The sequence below is a fragment of the Leptosomus discolor genome, chromosome 15, assembly GCF_034619465.1.
Source record: "Leptosomus discolor isolate bLepDis1 chromosome 15, bLepDis1.hap2, whole genome shotgun sequence".
In the NCBI taxonomy this organism is placed as follows: domain Eukaryota; kingdom Metazoa; phylum Chordata; class Aves; order Leptosomiformes; family Leptosomidae; genus Leptosomus; species Leptosomus discolor.
In genome coordinates, this window is record NC_141405.1 from 10,249,149 (window position 1) to 10,266,037 (window position 16,889).

General features: G+C 49.8%; 1 pseudogene; it reads left to right on the forward strand.

Annotated features, from left to right (window-relative positions):
- The first annotated feature begins 9,553 nt into the window (after positions 1 to 9,553).
- On the forward strand, positions 9,554 to 16,601 carry LOC147414395 (tektin-3-like; annotated as a pseudogene).
- Positions 16,602 to 16,889: the final 288 nt, after the last annotated feature.

A 16,889-nucleotide genomic window follows, 5' to 3' on the forward strand; every position in this document is an offset into this window, starting at 1 on the left:
ACTTTGAAGATAAAGGAACAAATCAGTCCTTAAGTCAGCCACCTCGACTGCCATAGTACCTGCTCTCTGGCTGTAAATTTTACCAAGTGTTTGAATTTTCAGAGGATAAGTCTTTAATCAATCTGAAGTTCAGTGTGAAAGTCACTTTGCAAACTGTCCCGTCAGACTCACGTGTCAGACACTCTCGACTCTTTTAACCTAAGCAGAGCTGAGCTCAGCCTAAAGCCTGTAGGCACCAAGAATCCCAAAGGAGCAGAAGCTCAAGTCCCTTCTCTTCCCTCGGGAATCCAGGGCATGGACCTCCTGGCCCAGTGTGGGGACTCTCAGGAGCTGAGAGCATCTTCTCTCGTCTCGTACCCCCAGATGACTCCAGCTCACAGCACAGGTCCAGACAGACCTGCCTGCCCTCCCTGCTCTCCCAGGGGCAGCCCCCGAGAGCTGTAACCTGTGCCAAGGTCCTGCCCTGGCCCCAGCATCTTGGCAGGATCTCTCTTCAGAGCTGCAGCCCTAAACAGGAAGCAATTGTCTATTTTTTTTTTTTTTCTTTCTTTTTTACTAGCACTTTTGTCTCACGGAGACTAAAAATAGGTTTCCTCTACTTTGTGTGTATCTTGGAGCCAGAGTCTGTCGGAGACAGCAGCCACCCTTTCTAAAGAGACGATATAACCGCAAGCAAGAAAAACTGTCCAGCTCATCGCACCTTCCCTTTCTGCACTTATCTCCCTCCCCAAAATAAGCCGATGGCATGCTGAACTCATAGGGACTTCCAGTTTTTGTTGGCACCCTCGCTAGCCTTTGTGCTGCTTTGAGCTGTTACTCTCCCTGTGTTCCTTTACTGAAAGCTTTCATAAACCCTGGTGATTTTGGCTGCTCGGCTGTTTTGAAGCCCCGCTCCAGATGGCTGGTTTTCAGGCAGAGCTGCCTGTTTTCTGTTTTGAGAATTGGGTCCCGTGAATTGTCTCGAGCTGAGCGCTGGGAAACGGAGGCACCCCAGTCCCTTTCTGAAAGACTCATGCTTTTAAGTGACTTGAGCGAAATCCTGGCATCAGCGACAGCTTCACATTCATTTCATTTCCACCTTCATTTTTGAGTCACATAAAAAGATACCTGAGCTCTGTTGTACTATGAGGGCACACCAATATCAGCACCCAAACTCTCCTATTTTCTCCAATTTTGCTTTCAGAGTCCCCCATCTTTCCCCCTAGCCCAACTCCTTTAAGGCTTTCTCCTAATTGACAGTGTTTATGTGGTGTTGCAATTATCCAGCTCTAAATTTTATCTTCCTGTCCTACCCTCTTGATGCTTCTTTACACAATATAGGCCGTGGGAGCATAGCTCGCTGAAAACAGGCATGGAATGCTAGAGGGCCTGCACAAGGAAAACTCTGTTGAACAGTTTGTCTAAGCTAACATAGTAGGCCTCAAGGACGCTTCGACCTTGAGGGTCAGAATAGAAGAATTAGAAGCTAACATCCGTATGAGGCGAAACGCATTAGTATTAATAGTAAAGTGATAGGTAGAAGCAGATGACTGATGTATGTATAGCACAATTGGAGTTTATGAAAAACTGCAAGTCATGATGACTTTGGAAAATTATCCTATTTAAGAAAGTGCATCTGCACAATAAAAGGAGTTTTCTGATATAACTCGTATTGAGTCTTTTGTGGATTCTCCAACTCCCGTCTCCGCAATTGGCAACGCATTTCTTTCCTCCATTTGAGCCATGACCAGAGGAATTTCAGTTGCAGCTTCTCTAATTTCTTTCACAAATACTTTCCCCTTTCCTGCAGCAGATTTCCCAGACATTAGAGAATTCCCAGGTCCCTTTGGGCTTTGATTCTCTCCATGCCAGTTTTCCGTAAGTTGACAATATTGATGTTACTTCTGGTAGCTGACACTCTAAAATCTCCCTCAAGCAATTTAGTCATCTAACCCTATGTGTGCTTCAGTTGGAGTCTGTTTTTTCCCCCTCTCACAGTGTGTCCTATGCCCATCCCATGGCAGGAGCCAGCCCTGCCACAAAACTCCTGTAAAATGGGTCTCTAGGGAGAGGGTTTGGGGTGAAATTCTAACAGACACATGGCTTGTGGCAGGGTCTCCTGCACAGGGATGGATTTTCCTCCCATGACTGAGCTGCTGGTGAGTAAAGCTGCTCGGTTCAGTCACTGCAGGGTTGGTTTTGGGGTTGTAGCCGAGCAGCCTTTATCTTTGACGTACACCAGGTGCATTAAACCACTGTCCTGCCTTCCTGCTTCTGATGCATGAGATGCTTTTGCTTTCGTATCATTAAATGATTTGCTTTCATAGATCACTTCTATATAGCATCCCCGGCTGCCTCAGCTGCCTTTCTGCACTGATGTGATGTTTCCTTTCTTTAAATGCTTTCAGTCCGAAGAACGACGTGCCCGCTTTTATCGCTCTTTATTGCTGCTTTATTGCTGGCTTTATCAGCCAAGTTGCTAGGAAAGTTAGTTTGTGGAAATTCCTTTGCCTCCCACAGCTATATTCCCACCCTCCTGCATCATTCCAACAGACCCTGCAAAGCTGGGCTTGTAAACTAATTGTTTACTGACTGGAGGAAAGAAAATAAATTAATAAAATCAGGACAGCGTTGCTTCATGCAACGGAAGCTTCATGTTGGTCCAGGACCCAGTTGAACAGTTGAGGCCAGTCCATCAAGAGGCTATTTAGAAAAGAGGCTTGGGTGCTCTGTTGTCCAAGAAGGGAAAAATCATTGAATGTCCTGCAGAATTCTGATAGGAATTTGGGTGAAATGAATGCTTGCCAAAAACCATGTTAACAGTGTATTGCATAACTAATGCAGATTATTATGCTCGAGGGAAACAGACTTCCCAAAACGGCATCAGCAGTCAGAAAAAAAACCAAAACAAACTCATTGCGATTATTAAAAAAAAAAAAAAAAAAAAAAGGAGAGAGAGAAAACTGGCAAAATTCTGAGGAAAATTTCGGCAGTATAGGACCATAGAAATGGCTGTGCTGGCTCAGATCAAAGTCCAGAAAGCTCCAGATTCAGCCTCTGACAGAGCCAACAGGAGACGCTTAGATAAAAGCACCAGAGCAAGGCAAGCACCCTGTGATACTTTCCCAGTCTACTTTCCCAGCTTCCAGCAATTAGTATCTCAAGGACTTCCTGAGCTGACAGGGCTGTCTTTGAATTTAATATCCCCCGATGGATTTGTTTCACAGGGTCTTGTTCCAGTTGTTCTTCGAGCCCGTGCAGACTTGCAGCATCCACTGTGTCCCTCAGTGGGGAGCTGCAGGGGATGGAGTATCATCACCCTCGGGGCATCGGCAGCCGCTTTTGGCACCCTGGAGGAGATTAAAAAAGGGCTCAGGCCTTGGACCGCTGAAGCCAAAAGTGTAAAACTCAATAGCTCGGACAAAAATGTGGCTCAAAGCTGTTTTAGATCTGTGTCCTCTGTAGGTTCAACACAGGAGATCACAGCGGGTTGGCTCCTCTTATATGCTGTCAGCATGCAGGAGATGAGCGCGAATCACAATTTCTGAAAGTATCTGAATATGTTCTGACACAGTCATGTCCCCGCCAGGAAGCTTGGTTGGGATTTTTTTGGTTTTGGAGTCAGTGGGTGAATGTTGGTTTCGTTGAAGCCAGTGGGCTTTTCTCCAGTGCTTTCAGTCTGACTCTATCAGTGACGACAACTGGCTTAGAGTCGAAAGTAAAAAGTTGGATGAAGTCGGGTTTTGGGCATGAACGCAGACAGGACTAAAATATTTTAGAAATTTTTCTTGGTTTGGTGGAAAAGAAATGGCAGGAAAAGTAAGTCAATGTCTCCAAGATGTATTAGACCTCTTGTTTTAGAAGTTTGCTGAAGTTAAATGTCTCCCCTTCTGTTTTTCTTCTGCTTGAAATGGCTTTTCAGATAGCCATTCCACCAGTTTTATCAGAAAAGGTCCAAGACCACTCTTTCAGTGCATTTTGATCCAAACGGCGTTTTACGCTGGAGAAAAGGCCCATTCCTCTCACAGCCCTGCTGCGTGGTAGCCGTGAGGCTCAGTAACCCGCAGCGGCACCCCTTCCTGGGGCATGCGTCTGCCTCCTCCCCGGCCGCCTGGCTGAGACCCAGCCGCGCTCGGTGCACATCCCTCCGTGTGCTGGGGAAAGGGCAAGAGCCTGGCAGCCCTCTGAGCCCTGCTCTCGCTGCCAGCTGGGGGCCAGCTCTCAAAGTGGAGAGCATTCCCCCAGCCCTTCAGCTGGAAATACTTATTTAGTAGTTATTTTCTCTCTGGGTGTGTGTATTTTTATATATTTTTATTTGTTTGTTTGTTTGTTTGGAGGAGCATTATAGGTTCTCCATAAAATGTGAGTCAAACCATATATTGCTCTCCTTACTTCCCTAGTCGCACAGTTGTCTGAAACGAGGATTTTTTTCCCCGTTGTTCTGTCCCCAGCCCCACGTGAGCTGCGGGCTCGCTGATGGCAATGCAGGTTTCTGCCCCTTCCCCTTTGCATTTCAAATCCTCCGTTGCTAGTGGTCTGAATCAACAGGGTAGGGAAGAGGACGGAAATCCCTAAAATTGTGATGACAGAGCAAAGTCTTGGGGTTAAACAAGTTCATCCCCAAGAAAATCTTGTCTTTTTGTGTAGTTTGAAAATGCTTTTTTGAAGAGTGGTTTCATTCACCCGGCCCGGGGAAGGGGATGGTGTAGTGTATGCTGGACCGATGGTGGCAGAGCCCGTGATGGGCTGGTTCAGGTGATGCCGCAGACACAGGTAAATGAGGCTTAGACCCTTCTCAGCAAAGTCATCAAAGTCCACCACTGCCTTGTCAGACTAGCATCTGAACTAAAGTGATATAAACCCCACTTTCCCTCCTGAATTATCATTATTTTATTCTAGAAATTCAAGCTGAAGCATTGTAAGAGTTTTAAGTTATCCCACGGAATAGATTCAAAGTGAGAAATCCACATTTTTTTACCCAGTGTTTACACAACCTGTCAATCTTACAGTATTCTCAGCACAGCCTGTGGCAAATCTTGTTTGTACACAAAACATTTTTCAAATTTATCGTGGCGCCTGCTTTTATTTAGGCGGTGATGACCACTGCCAGCCACACTCGTATGGAGGCTGAGCTGGGGCAGCTGGGCAGCTTTCGAGCCCCTTGATGGGGAGCACTGTGCAATTCCCTGGCCTGTGCCGGGTCGGGCGGCAGTGACGTCTCTCCAGCAAAACCCCAAGGGCTCTGCTGTGGCCATCCTCACTTTCTCCTCTCCTGGCCCGGACAGTCGCCATCCGGCACCTCCTGCTTTCCCTGCAGTGCTCTCACGTGAGCTCCCTGGAGCAGCACGGCCCCCTGTCCCGAGAGCTGCCATGAGACCACGTGCTCAGCAGATGTTTTTCCAAGGCCCTGCTCTGTTAAGTTGATGCACCTTTCCAAGAAAAGAAGTGTCTGAGGAGCACGGGAGTGATGTGCTCTTCTCCCTGGATTTCCTCCACAGTTTCTAATCCACAACTCTCAGCCAAAATAGGCTTTGTTACCCGCAGGCTACTCTTTTCCCTGATTTGAGTTTCAGATATTTCTCTGGTGCTTAAAAAGCTGCTTTTGGCACCCTTTTCAGAACTGGAGCCGAGGTGGTTTTGCTCTCCCACCTTCACGGAGGAGCTCGGGTGCAGTTATGTGACCCCCACGCCTCCCGCCTGCCTTTCACCACTGTGCATCTCCCCGCTCTGCTTTTGGGGAACGGGTCAGATAATTTGTCCAGAGACACAGCAGCCCAGATCACAGACCTACAAACCCGAATCAGAAGATCGCCTCTAACGGCAGGCTAGATCGCAGCCCTTGGGGACAAGACCCTTCTCGCTCTGTGTTTGCACAGCCCAGAGCGTGACGCCATCAGCACTACCAGGGTCCTCCCGTTTCAGTGCCTGTTCTCAGGCTAAAGCCTGAAATAACTGGGGAAGGACCCTCTCCAGGAAACATCCCTGATGTCGCTGCGTGACTGGTGTGTGATGCCCTGATGCTGCATGAGGCTGTGTCATGGTGGAGCTCCTGGGGACACTGTGCATCTTCTCACCTGGGGTGCCAGCGCCTGGTGCACCCACCCGCCCCAGTGGAGCCTCTGCTGGGCCACGGGCTGGCCCAGGAACACCAGTGCAGGCACTGGGTTGCCCATGAGGGCACTACTTTGCCCATCAGGAGCACTGGGTGGCACACGGTTGCCCATGGGTGGCACTAGGATGCCCAACGGCTGTACTGGGTTGCCCGTTGATGGCACCGGGGGTTGTCCAGGGACAGGATCAGGTTGTCCAGCAAAGGCAGTAGGTTGCACAGAGTCTGCACTAAGTTGCCCAGGAGTGGCACTGGGTTGCCCACTGAGGGCAGTGAGTTCATAGGATCATAGAATCACAGAATGGTTTGGGTTGGAAGGGACCTCAAAGATCATCTTGTTCCAACCCCCCTGCCATGGGCAGGGACACCTCCCACCAGACCAGGTTGCTCAAGGCTCCATCCAGCCTGGCCTTGAGCACTGCCAGGGATGGAGGATCATAGAATATCTCAAGTTAGAAGGGACCCATAAGGATCAGCGAGTCCAACTCCCTGCTCCTTGCAGGACTACCTAAAACTAAACCCCATGACTGAGAGCATTGTCCAGCTGCTCAACACTTGCCCAACAGCTGCACCTGCTTGCCCAGGGGCTGCACAAAGCTGCCCAGCGAGAGCGGTAGGTTGCCCAGGGCAGGAACTAGGGTGCCATACGAGGGTATTTTCTTGCCCAGGGCTGGCCCTGGGTTGCCCATCGAGAGCGCTGTGTTGCCCGAGGGCTGCATCAGGTTGCCATGGCAGCTGCAGGGAGTCGGCCCGGGCAACACCCGGTCACCCGCTTCTTATGTCACTGACGGCACCGGGGACGCTGCAGTGCCTGGCAGAGCTGCCACCGAGCCTGGCAGCACAGCAGTGAGCAGCAGCCCCCGGGGCACCCTCAAGCCTCCGCAGTGCACCCCGCATCCAAGCAGCTAAGGGTGAGCAAGGGGAGGACTAAAAAAGCAGAGATATTTCTCCTGATCTTCTGCATTATCTCTTATGTCGCCTAAGTGTACCCCAGCTAGGTGGTTGGGGGCTCCCGTGGTGTGTCTGTGTTCAGGGGTGGCAGAAAGTAGCACCCTGGGATGACTTATCCCAAGAGGGTGCAGGGACATTTATTTCAGCTGGAAATGCAGGGAAAAGTAACCCTGGTCCATTCCCAAGTTCTTAAATATGTGTCTGTCAGTGGCTGAAAGGGAATAATTTATTTGCAGGGGTAGGAGCCAGGGAAGCAGTCTCCCACTCTCGGAATGCTGTTTCTCACGTATAAATAAGTGGCACGGAGTTAAGGAAAGTGCAGTCGCCTGTCCCTAGCAGGGACAAAAGGGCTGAAGTGACTGGTTTGTGGGAACCGACACACACAGTGGTTTTTGTTGGACCTGAGCACAGACGTTTCATCCTCAGCTCTGCCAAACTGGCTCGGAGGGTTGTGTTTGTGAAAGTTTTTCTGCTAAATTTGAGGGTGTGAGTTTCCCGCTGCCTATCCCACAGCCTCTTCAGCCAGGCTGGATCCTGGGGCGAGACTCGGTGCCCACAGCTATGCTGCTCTCAAGTCAGGTACTGGGGCAGCCCATGCCAGCATGGCCAAAATTGCTCAAGGCTTGCAAATACTGTCCTCAAAGTTCAGTGATTTCCCAGCTGCGGGCTGTACACTTTTGCCCTCTGACTCATCCCTATTTTTCTCCGATTTGCCCGAACTGAAGGTCCTGTTATTCTCCTGTATTCGCCGTTCTCTAATTTAATAGCTGCATTCTGAGACATTGTTCATCTGAATGCACCAAACTGCTACAGGCACAGGTGACGCAAGAAGTCTCTTAGGTCACCTGTCCCCATAGCTAGATGTTGGAAAACGTGCAGTTTAATGAGTCAATGGGCTGCGAGCGTCCGGCATGAAGGAGGGTTACCCTCGGTGTACAGCAACAGCAGCTCCCAGGCAGAGCCTGCCTGTCTCCGTGTGCCTCCCATCCATCGCCTTTTAAGCCTTTAGGAAGGAAAGTAGGAAACTGTGACTCCTTCGTCCTGCCCTTGTGTAGAGAGAGGCATTCTTTGTTGCAGAGGTGACTAAAATGAAAGAAACTCTCTTTCCCAAGGGTTTAATGATTTTAAAAATAAGGCAGTCTCTCTCAGCTCGCCTACACATGCAAAGTGATTAGGGTAGCCCAGGAGGAGCAATTAAACCTCTAGCCACGTGATCGCTTCTGTCGATGCTTTGTTCTAGAATAAAAGTGAGTTTATTTCATGCAAACATCCCATTTTTAAAGGAATAAAGTTGATTTCATGCTGTGACAAATAGGATTTAGCACATGCTTCAGGTCAAACTCCCCTCCCACCCAGGGATCTTGTTGTAGCACACCAGCGTCCCAATCTTTCACTGCGGCTCCGAGCCAGGCTGGGAGCAGTGGGGATGGGATGGTGTTAGGGGAAGGACACATCCCTGCAACACAGCACCTGGCTACAACAGCTATAGGGACTTATTCTGCCCGTGGGTGACACCTGTAACCATACAGAAACTTCACACCGAGCACAGCATACCCTCCTGAGTGTTTGTCCTTAGATGAGGTGTGTCAGGTACATTCGGTGGCCCCTCTGCATTATATTTCTGATAAAATTGACTGATAACCTTAATCTGAAAAGAGCAATGGCACCCACATGCCTTACACAGTTATTGGTAGCAAAATCTTCCTGTGTGACTCTTCCCCTTAGGGTTACTGCAAGGCTGGTGTTTACGAGCTGCTCTGAAAAGACTTTGTGGGATATCTCCTTTCCAAGTGCATTTGTTTTACAGCAGGTGAGCCAGAGATGTTTTTCTTCCTTTGCAAGTCCAGAGATGGCTGTTCTTTTTAGGTTGAAATGGGGGGGGGTGGGGGGGGGTGGGTGCAGGGGTGGGGTGAAATTTGGATATAGTCCAAATTTAAGCAAAGCTCAGCTCACCTGCGGACACCTCACTCAAGCTTTTACTGCAAGTGAAAATAGAGATGATGAGGATGGATTCCCTCACCCACAAACCGCGCTGGGTTGGTAGCAGCTGTGCATCCAAAGCTATCACGGCTGGTAATGGAACTTTTAAAGAGGAAATTACAGCAGGAATACTATAAGATCAGCAAAAACGCTGGCCAAAAGAAACAAATGAACATCAGAGAATCAGCAACTACAGTTTCATTGGACGGACAGACAAAATGAAGGCACAGTATCTGTCATTCTCCTTAGTAGCCATGATTTGTTTCTCTCTACATTCCAAGACCTGATGAGAGATACTGACAACAAAGTAAAATCCTTATATATAAAAATGCTTGGGATGCTGTCAGAAGGGATTTGCTTTCAAGAGTTTTAGGCCTGTCCAGGCGATGTGTGGGTGCTGTGTGCATCGCTCTTCGTATTTTAAGTTGCGTGTGTCGCTGTAAGAAGTAGCGCAAGTGCAGGAGCTTACTGAGTGAGGTTGTCTTCTTCTGTCTCCTTTGTGCAGGACACATACCTGAATAGCGGCGTTCAAGAATGGAGCTGGTTGGATCTCCCTTAACTGCAACATATGCCCATCCAAGATCAACACCTACCAAGTTTCTGCCTGCCATCAGCACCATGGCTTCAAGCTATAAGAACCGTTTTCCTTACTACCCCTTGCCTCAGAGCTTCAGCCTCCCCCGGATGCCCAGAGCCTACTACAAAGCAGCTGCCATCAACCCAACTTTGGCTCCCTTTTCCAAAAGCTCCCAGGGGTTACCCCCAAGCAAGATGCTTCCTTTTGTTTCCAACAGAACAACCCTCTTCAGCCGGTACACCTCTGACGACTGGTACATGTCCAATCTGACCAACTACAAAGAGTCGGAGACTACCCGGCGCAATGCCGAGTGTCTGAGAGTCGATACCTCCCGTCTGATTCACGATAAATATCAGCAGACAAAGAAGACCCAAGTAGAAAGCACCAAAAACCTGGGAGATCGTGTCCAAGAGATAGAATTTTGGAAGTCAGAGCTCTGCCATGAGCTGGATGAGATGATCGGGGAAACGAACGCACTCACAGACTTGAAGAAAAGACTGGAGAGAGCCTTGGCTGAGACAGAGGCCCCTCGCCAGGTAAGCACCCTGTCCGGTGGGCTGCAAGCTGTAGCCTACTGCTGAAACATCTGCAGCCATTCAGACGCCCAATTAAGTTTCATTGCAGCTCCGTAACGTCTAGAAAGTTTTTATTAAGAGACCATTAGTTAAGTTAGTAATAAACAAATGCCTTGCCATCTGCTGCCTCCCCTATCAGTACGTACTGAGCACACCAGAACAGTATTTGCTTAACCAAATATTTTTATAAGTGGTACATCCAAAATCCTGGTTTGGGAGACAAAAGCCCATGTCCTCCTACGAGGCTCTGGCGAGGTCAGCCTCAAGCCTGACACAGGTCCCTGCCTTCAGCTGTGGCTGCGCCAGGGACACGTGTGCTCCCCCACGTTGATTTAATGCTGATGTTGCAGCTCGGCTGCTCGTTGTCAGCTAAACCAGCTGCCCTGGGCACTTTTTTTCCCGTGCTGTCGTCTCTGTGCCCACCTACAATTTCATTTCTTACATTACTTGACATGGGGACCATCCCTGTAGGGATTTGCAACCAGCAGTGATGGCATGTCCCCAACAGGTCACTCAGGAGTGCTTGCTTCACCGGGAGAAGAGGATGGGCATTGACCTGGTCCATGATGATGTGGAGAAACAGCTCTTTGTGGTAAGTTTGTCAACACAGATCATGTGTTATTTTTACCTAAACTACTCTGAACAGGTTTTGCAGCCCTGTTCCCTCTCTGGCTCCTTAGTGCCTGTGAGGTGCTAAACTCTTCAAACCCCCAAAACCTGCAGGGCCAGGGGACGACGTTCCCCCACGCAGCAGCGTGCCCACACGGTGTGGGTAAGACTTGCCCTGCCAGAGGCAGGAATAGCTGAAAACCAGCTGTGTGTTTGTGTAGCCTATCAGGGTCCTCTGTCCCTCTTCAAGGAGCTTGTGGGACTCTCCTGCCTTTCAGAGCCCTGCCGGCACAGGATCTATAAGTATCTGTCACATACATGTGATATATCTCTATATATCTGTGTCACATACATATATATTACGCACACATGCACACACACAGATATGGAGAAGGCAGTGTCTGCCCGACAGCTTGTCTGGTTTTCCCAACTATGTTACTTGGTCTAATAAAAGATATTACATCTACCCCCAGCTTTGCTTTGCTCAGAGCAGCGTGGCCGCAGTAAGACTGTGTGTGCTTAGGCAATGCATTTTATAGCAGTCCTAAAACCGCGCACTCCTGCCTGCCTTTATATAGGCTGCTTTAAATTATGAATAAAAAGCAAACACGATGAGAGCTGGCACAGAAGATGGGATCCTATCGCAGGGTACAACAAAATACAATCACTGCAAAGGCATCGCGAAACTGGGAAGGAAACTGCAGCCCCTGGGACTGTGAAGCCACTGCTCTGTTAGAAGATTTTTTCTTATGAGTCAGGCCCTAAAAAAATTGAAAGATTAGTTTAAGGGTCATGAGATTTTAAGAAAATAATTGGAGCTGGTTATCTCCATAATGGCATTTTGGATTTTAAGTGTTTCGGACATATTTAGGCCATGCTTTTCAGCTGGCTCCTGCAGACAGGAGGGCTTAAAAATTATGGTTTTGGAGCACTAATCACCTGCCTCCAGTAGCTGGGGCTTCACAAACGCGATAGATTTGTGCTGAAGTCAAGTGAGCTGAGAGCAGCACATGCCTTCCTCCGGTGGAGCTGGATGTTTCTTAGAAATGGCTTAGAAAGTTACACCAAACTCAAGTCCGTCTCCTCTTGTCCCAGATGGATGGGATTTCTCCTGGGGAAGAAAACATTTGGGGAGCAAAAAGGGCAGATGCTGATTGGGGATGGGGATGTGTAGCGCTGCTGGTCCAGAGAACCTCTATGCCTGTTCATATCAGGTCAGGATCTGTCCCTGTCTCCTATAGTGGAACTAATCATCACTTGACATTGATGTCAAGATGAGAAAACACTTGGCAACCCACCCTGAAAGTGAAGTGGGAGGCCATGGCTGTGGCCACAGCACCCTCCCATCCCCTCCTGGTCGCTGCGCCCAGGCTCAGCTGCACAAGTGAGCGCTCTGGGGTTGGGGGGCACTTTCTCCACTCCCTGCCAGTTTGCTTTGTCCTTGCTGTGTGCACGGTTGGAGAGGCCTGAGGGGATGAGTGTGACCAGGACAACTGAGCATGGATACTGATGGGGTCATGTTTTGCCTTTGCCCAGGAAGCCGACGTCATCAGATCCTGCCAGGAGAGGATGCAGCAGTACCTGGATAAGGCGAAAGCCCAGCTCGCGTAAGGAGGAGCTCCTTCTCTCATGCTGCATTTGCAGCTGCGATGTGAAACCCCGGCAGACCCCCACCTCTGCCCACACCCTACAGCCGTAAAACCTGGGCAGGCTCCATGGGAAGCGGGCAGTGGCGCCCACAGGAGCACGTAGCTGCCCAGGTGGGAGGAAACCATTCCACCCATACATCCCCACCCATGGCTCTTGTTTGTGTGTTGAAGGTCCAACAGGGCAGCCCAGCATGAGCTGGAGAGGGACCTGGCCAACAAGCAGACAGCCTACCGCATCGACGACAAGTGCCACCACCTGAGGAACACCTCCGATGGCATCAGCTACTTCCGAGGGGTGGAGCGGGTTGACGCCACGTGAGTGCACGCTGGGCAGCACGAGAGCACCGAGCTGTCCCTGGGATGCGCGGTGCCTCGCCCTGGCAGGGAACGGGTTGTCCCCAGCCCACTGTAAAGGCATGTGTCTCTGCATGGCACATCCATCCTGCCTGGAAACACCCATCTTGGAGGGGCCGTTTCTCCCTGCTCACCATAAAGGGAGAACAACCCTCTGCTTTCAGCTGGATGCTGAACACGCAGTGGGTGAAAGCGAGTCCCACCTAATTACACATTATATCAGGGTTCAGAGATCAGCCTGAAAATGAACTCAGCCCAACACCTCTGCACAGCTCATTAAGTTTATGCGTATTTTCAAAGATGTGTCAGTGCTTGCATGAGCGCTCTTGGTTGACGTGACGTCTGGGGGGTTCACCCCTGCATGGAGAGGGCCTGGCAGGGAGCCGAAATGACACAGAAGATAAAGAAATAGAGAGCATGGTCCTGGGATACGGTTCAGCTGCTTTTGGGTGCCAGGAATTCAGCTTCGGCTCTGCAGTAGATGAATGGTGACCTAAACCAGCACTCGCAGAGATATGCGCTAAGTGGCAAAGGGCTGAGGGAATATATCTGCTGCTCACAAGGACGCGTGCAGTTTATGGAGGGGCATAGATTGATTCAATCTTTCTAATATTTGAATAATTATTCACAGCTCAGACATATTGCAAATGAATTGCAAAGGATTGATGCTAAAATTCAGAGGGGGGCAAAATGTGCCGAGAACCAGCATGTTTTAAATGGGGCTTATGTGGTATTTAAGTCTTTTGTTGACCTTGTTCTGGCCTACTGCACAGGCGTGAACTTCATCGTGAATGCACAGACAGGGAAATGAATATTATCTAATGCTTGTTCAGTTTAGTATGAAACTGAGATAAGTTATGAGCAAAATTAATTGACTGCAATCTGCGCGTCGACGTGAAGCTGGGAATCACTTGGCACTTAGATGGCTCGAACGTGTAAATATGAGGTCTGACTAAAATCTTCATTTTTCTGGGGGAATCTTTGCTTTGTCTGGGCTTTCATAAGTACCACAGTTGTCTTCATGAACATGTCATCATTTCATAAGCATATCGAACAAATGGTGTCCAGGTGTTTTACCTTCATGTGGTCAAATTAAGAGCGTAGCTTTAACCTGCATTTAATCCACACTGCTCCCATGGCATGCCTGGCCATGGCCAGCTTCAGCAGCATGGGCTTACTGGAGGCCTCTCCTTCCTCCTCCCCAGGATCTCGGTGCCAGAGTCGTGGGCCAAGTTCTCGGACGACAACATTCTCCTCTCCCAGAGCGAACGGGCGGCCTCCGCCAAGCTGCGGGACAACCTCGAGAACCTGCTGGTGGTGACGGCCAACGAGATGTGGCGCCAGTTCAACAGGGTGAACGTCGCCTTTGCCAACCGCATCGCTGAGACAGCTGACGCCAAGAGCAAGATTCAGACCCACCTGGCCAAGGTAGCCTGAACCCCTCCCTTTCGGTGTGACACCGTCACTTCCCAGTGACACCACTCTCCACACAGACCTGGCCCAAGAAGAGGAACGGTTGCTACAAGGAGCTGGTTATAGTATCATTATCTGTTTGAAATTCCAAGTACTGGGGACATTCTCCTTGGGGCAGGACAAGTTGGCACTGTAACTTCCTCTCAAGGGATCCTTTATTTCCCTAGTGCCCAGCAGCAAAGGGATTTCAAGCAGAAGGTGGAAATGCTGTTTGCATCTCCTGGTAGTTACTTCAGAAGTGCTGGCTGCCCTGCAGAAAGTCTTTGCTGGGCCTCTACTGGGGTGCCTGCCGGGGGGTTTGCAGGCTCCCTTCTCCTCCAAGGACATGCTTTCAGGCTCAGTGCTCCAGGTTTGCTGCATGGTCAGCCGTGTGTTTCCCGCATGGCTCTGCCAAGCAGGGGAAGTGGAGATCAGTGATGGGCACCTGGCTCGGACTGCTGGGTCTCATGGAAAGCTTCCTGAAAAGAGCTTGACACGGTATCGATTAACTGAGCAGAGACTGGGCTTGCAGCTCTGCAGGCTGATGTCACGTCTTTAATTGAGGATCCATTAGAAACTTTCCCTCTATGAGTTGCTATTGATGGATGATCAATTCCTGCAAGCAGTAATTTTGGGTAGCTGGTAATTCAATAGATCCATCACTGCTCCAAAATCTCCTCCGATGTGACAGCAACAGCAAAGAGAGGCTTTTCCTTGAAAAGAAATCTGCTGGATCTGTGCCTTGGCATGTGTCAGAGCGACAGGGGTCTGAGCCCAGGGTCTGCTTATTCAACTTGGTTTTTTCTGCAGATGGACAGGAGAAAAGGGAAATGATGTGGTCACTTGAGAATATATCATTTAATTTATGAATGCGGTTTTTTCATGCCAGACACTGCAGGAAATCTTCCAGATCGAGATGAACATAGAAGCCATCCGAAAAGCCATTAGGGACAATGGGCTAGTGTTAAAAGTGGCTCAGACCCGGCTGGATGAGCGCACGCGGAGACCCAATGTGGAGCTGTGCCGGGACACTGCCCAGCTCCGGTAAGGCAGGACCCAGGGCTGGGAGGGTCCTTGAGGAGTGACTGGTCGTAGCGCTCAGGAGCATCACTGGATGACAAAATTAATCTTTTTTTTTTTTTTTTCCCCAAAGAGTCATTCCATAAGTGTACTGGTATAATCAAGAGCAATGATTAGGTATCCCGGCCTCGGGGTGGTAGAAGAGCTCTGCACCCACGAAGGAGGCTGTACGCCATGGCCGGGTACAGCCTGATACCACCCCGTGAAGGGATGGATTTTTCCCACTTGGGTAAACCTCACCTACTCTCCTGACTGCTTCCCAGCTGTTGGACGGCTTAGTTTTGCAGTATAAGCCCTTTAATCTCTGACAGGCTTGTGTTGAGAGCACTTAGCTGCTTCCTTTTGGGTCACTGCAAGAAAGGATGCACCATGTGGAGAAGCAGTAAGGGCTGTCCTCACCTCCCCTGAGGACACTGGAAATCCTTTCAAGGACATAGTGAGCCCTTTGGGACTGCACCCCAAGGGGCCGTGGAGGAGCAGGCTGCCCTGAGTGCCCAACAGCACCCCATGTGAGGGGTGAGGCACCCCAAACCTCACCCCTCCTCCTAGGAGCCCTCTGGGAATGACTCCACGTGAAGCTTTTTAGAAGCCATATAAACCCAGCCCTTGCATGCCATTGGGTTTTTCCATCCTCCACTTGTTTCACATTCACTTTTAGCCTCTCCCAGCTCCCCCATTTTGCTGTGTGTGCATCCGTGGGTGTGGGGAGGAACGCTGCACAGGGAGATCCGGGTGGGTGAACCAACAAACCCGCAAAACCAAACAGGAACAGGAAACCACAGCTGCTCTTCCCTCTTCTCGGTGGCACAAGCTGCTCCAGGAGATGAGGCTGCACATCGCCGAAGCCTTAGAGCAAACTTAACCATGCCTGCCCACGGAGGTCTGGAGGAGCTCTGCCCTCGCCTTTCCCGTGCATCTGCCAGAAATGAGGGGTTGAGTTACTCCGAGCACACTGAAGGGGGAAATCCTGTCCCCAAGGGGCCCATCACCAACGCCGTGCTAGAAACCACCCCCGTGACGGGACTGTTAATGGGCATTTCTTGCTGTTTTCCAGCCTCGTCAATGAGGTCCATGAAATCAATGAGACGATCCAGAGCCTTCAGCAGCGGCTGAGAGACGCCGAGAACATACTGCAAATGCTGGTGCATGCCAAGTCGATCTTGGAGCATGACCTGGCCACCAAAGCCAACTCGCTGTTCATTGACCAGGAGAAGTGCATGGGGATGCGCAAGACCTTTCCCAACACTGCACGGCTGCTGGGTTACTTTTAGGCTGGGCTCAGCTGAACCCACGCTATCTGTTGCAGGAGTATTCCCAGTTTTGCTAGGACGCATTCCCAGTTTTGCTAAGATGCTTTGAAAATACATGATTAGACTTTCACTTCCTCATGAAAGCCCTGAGTAGAAATTAAACGATCACTTTGTGTGTTACATGGTCTACCAGGATTTTTTATTCCTTTGGTTTTTCACTTTCCGTTGCTTTTCCACGGTGTGCCAGAAAGTAGCTGAAAATATCCTGTATGTGACTGAGAGTAAATCCACCCACAGCGATTCATTCCTACCCTTTCAGTCTGT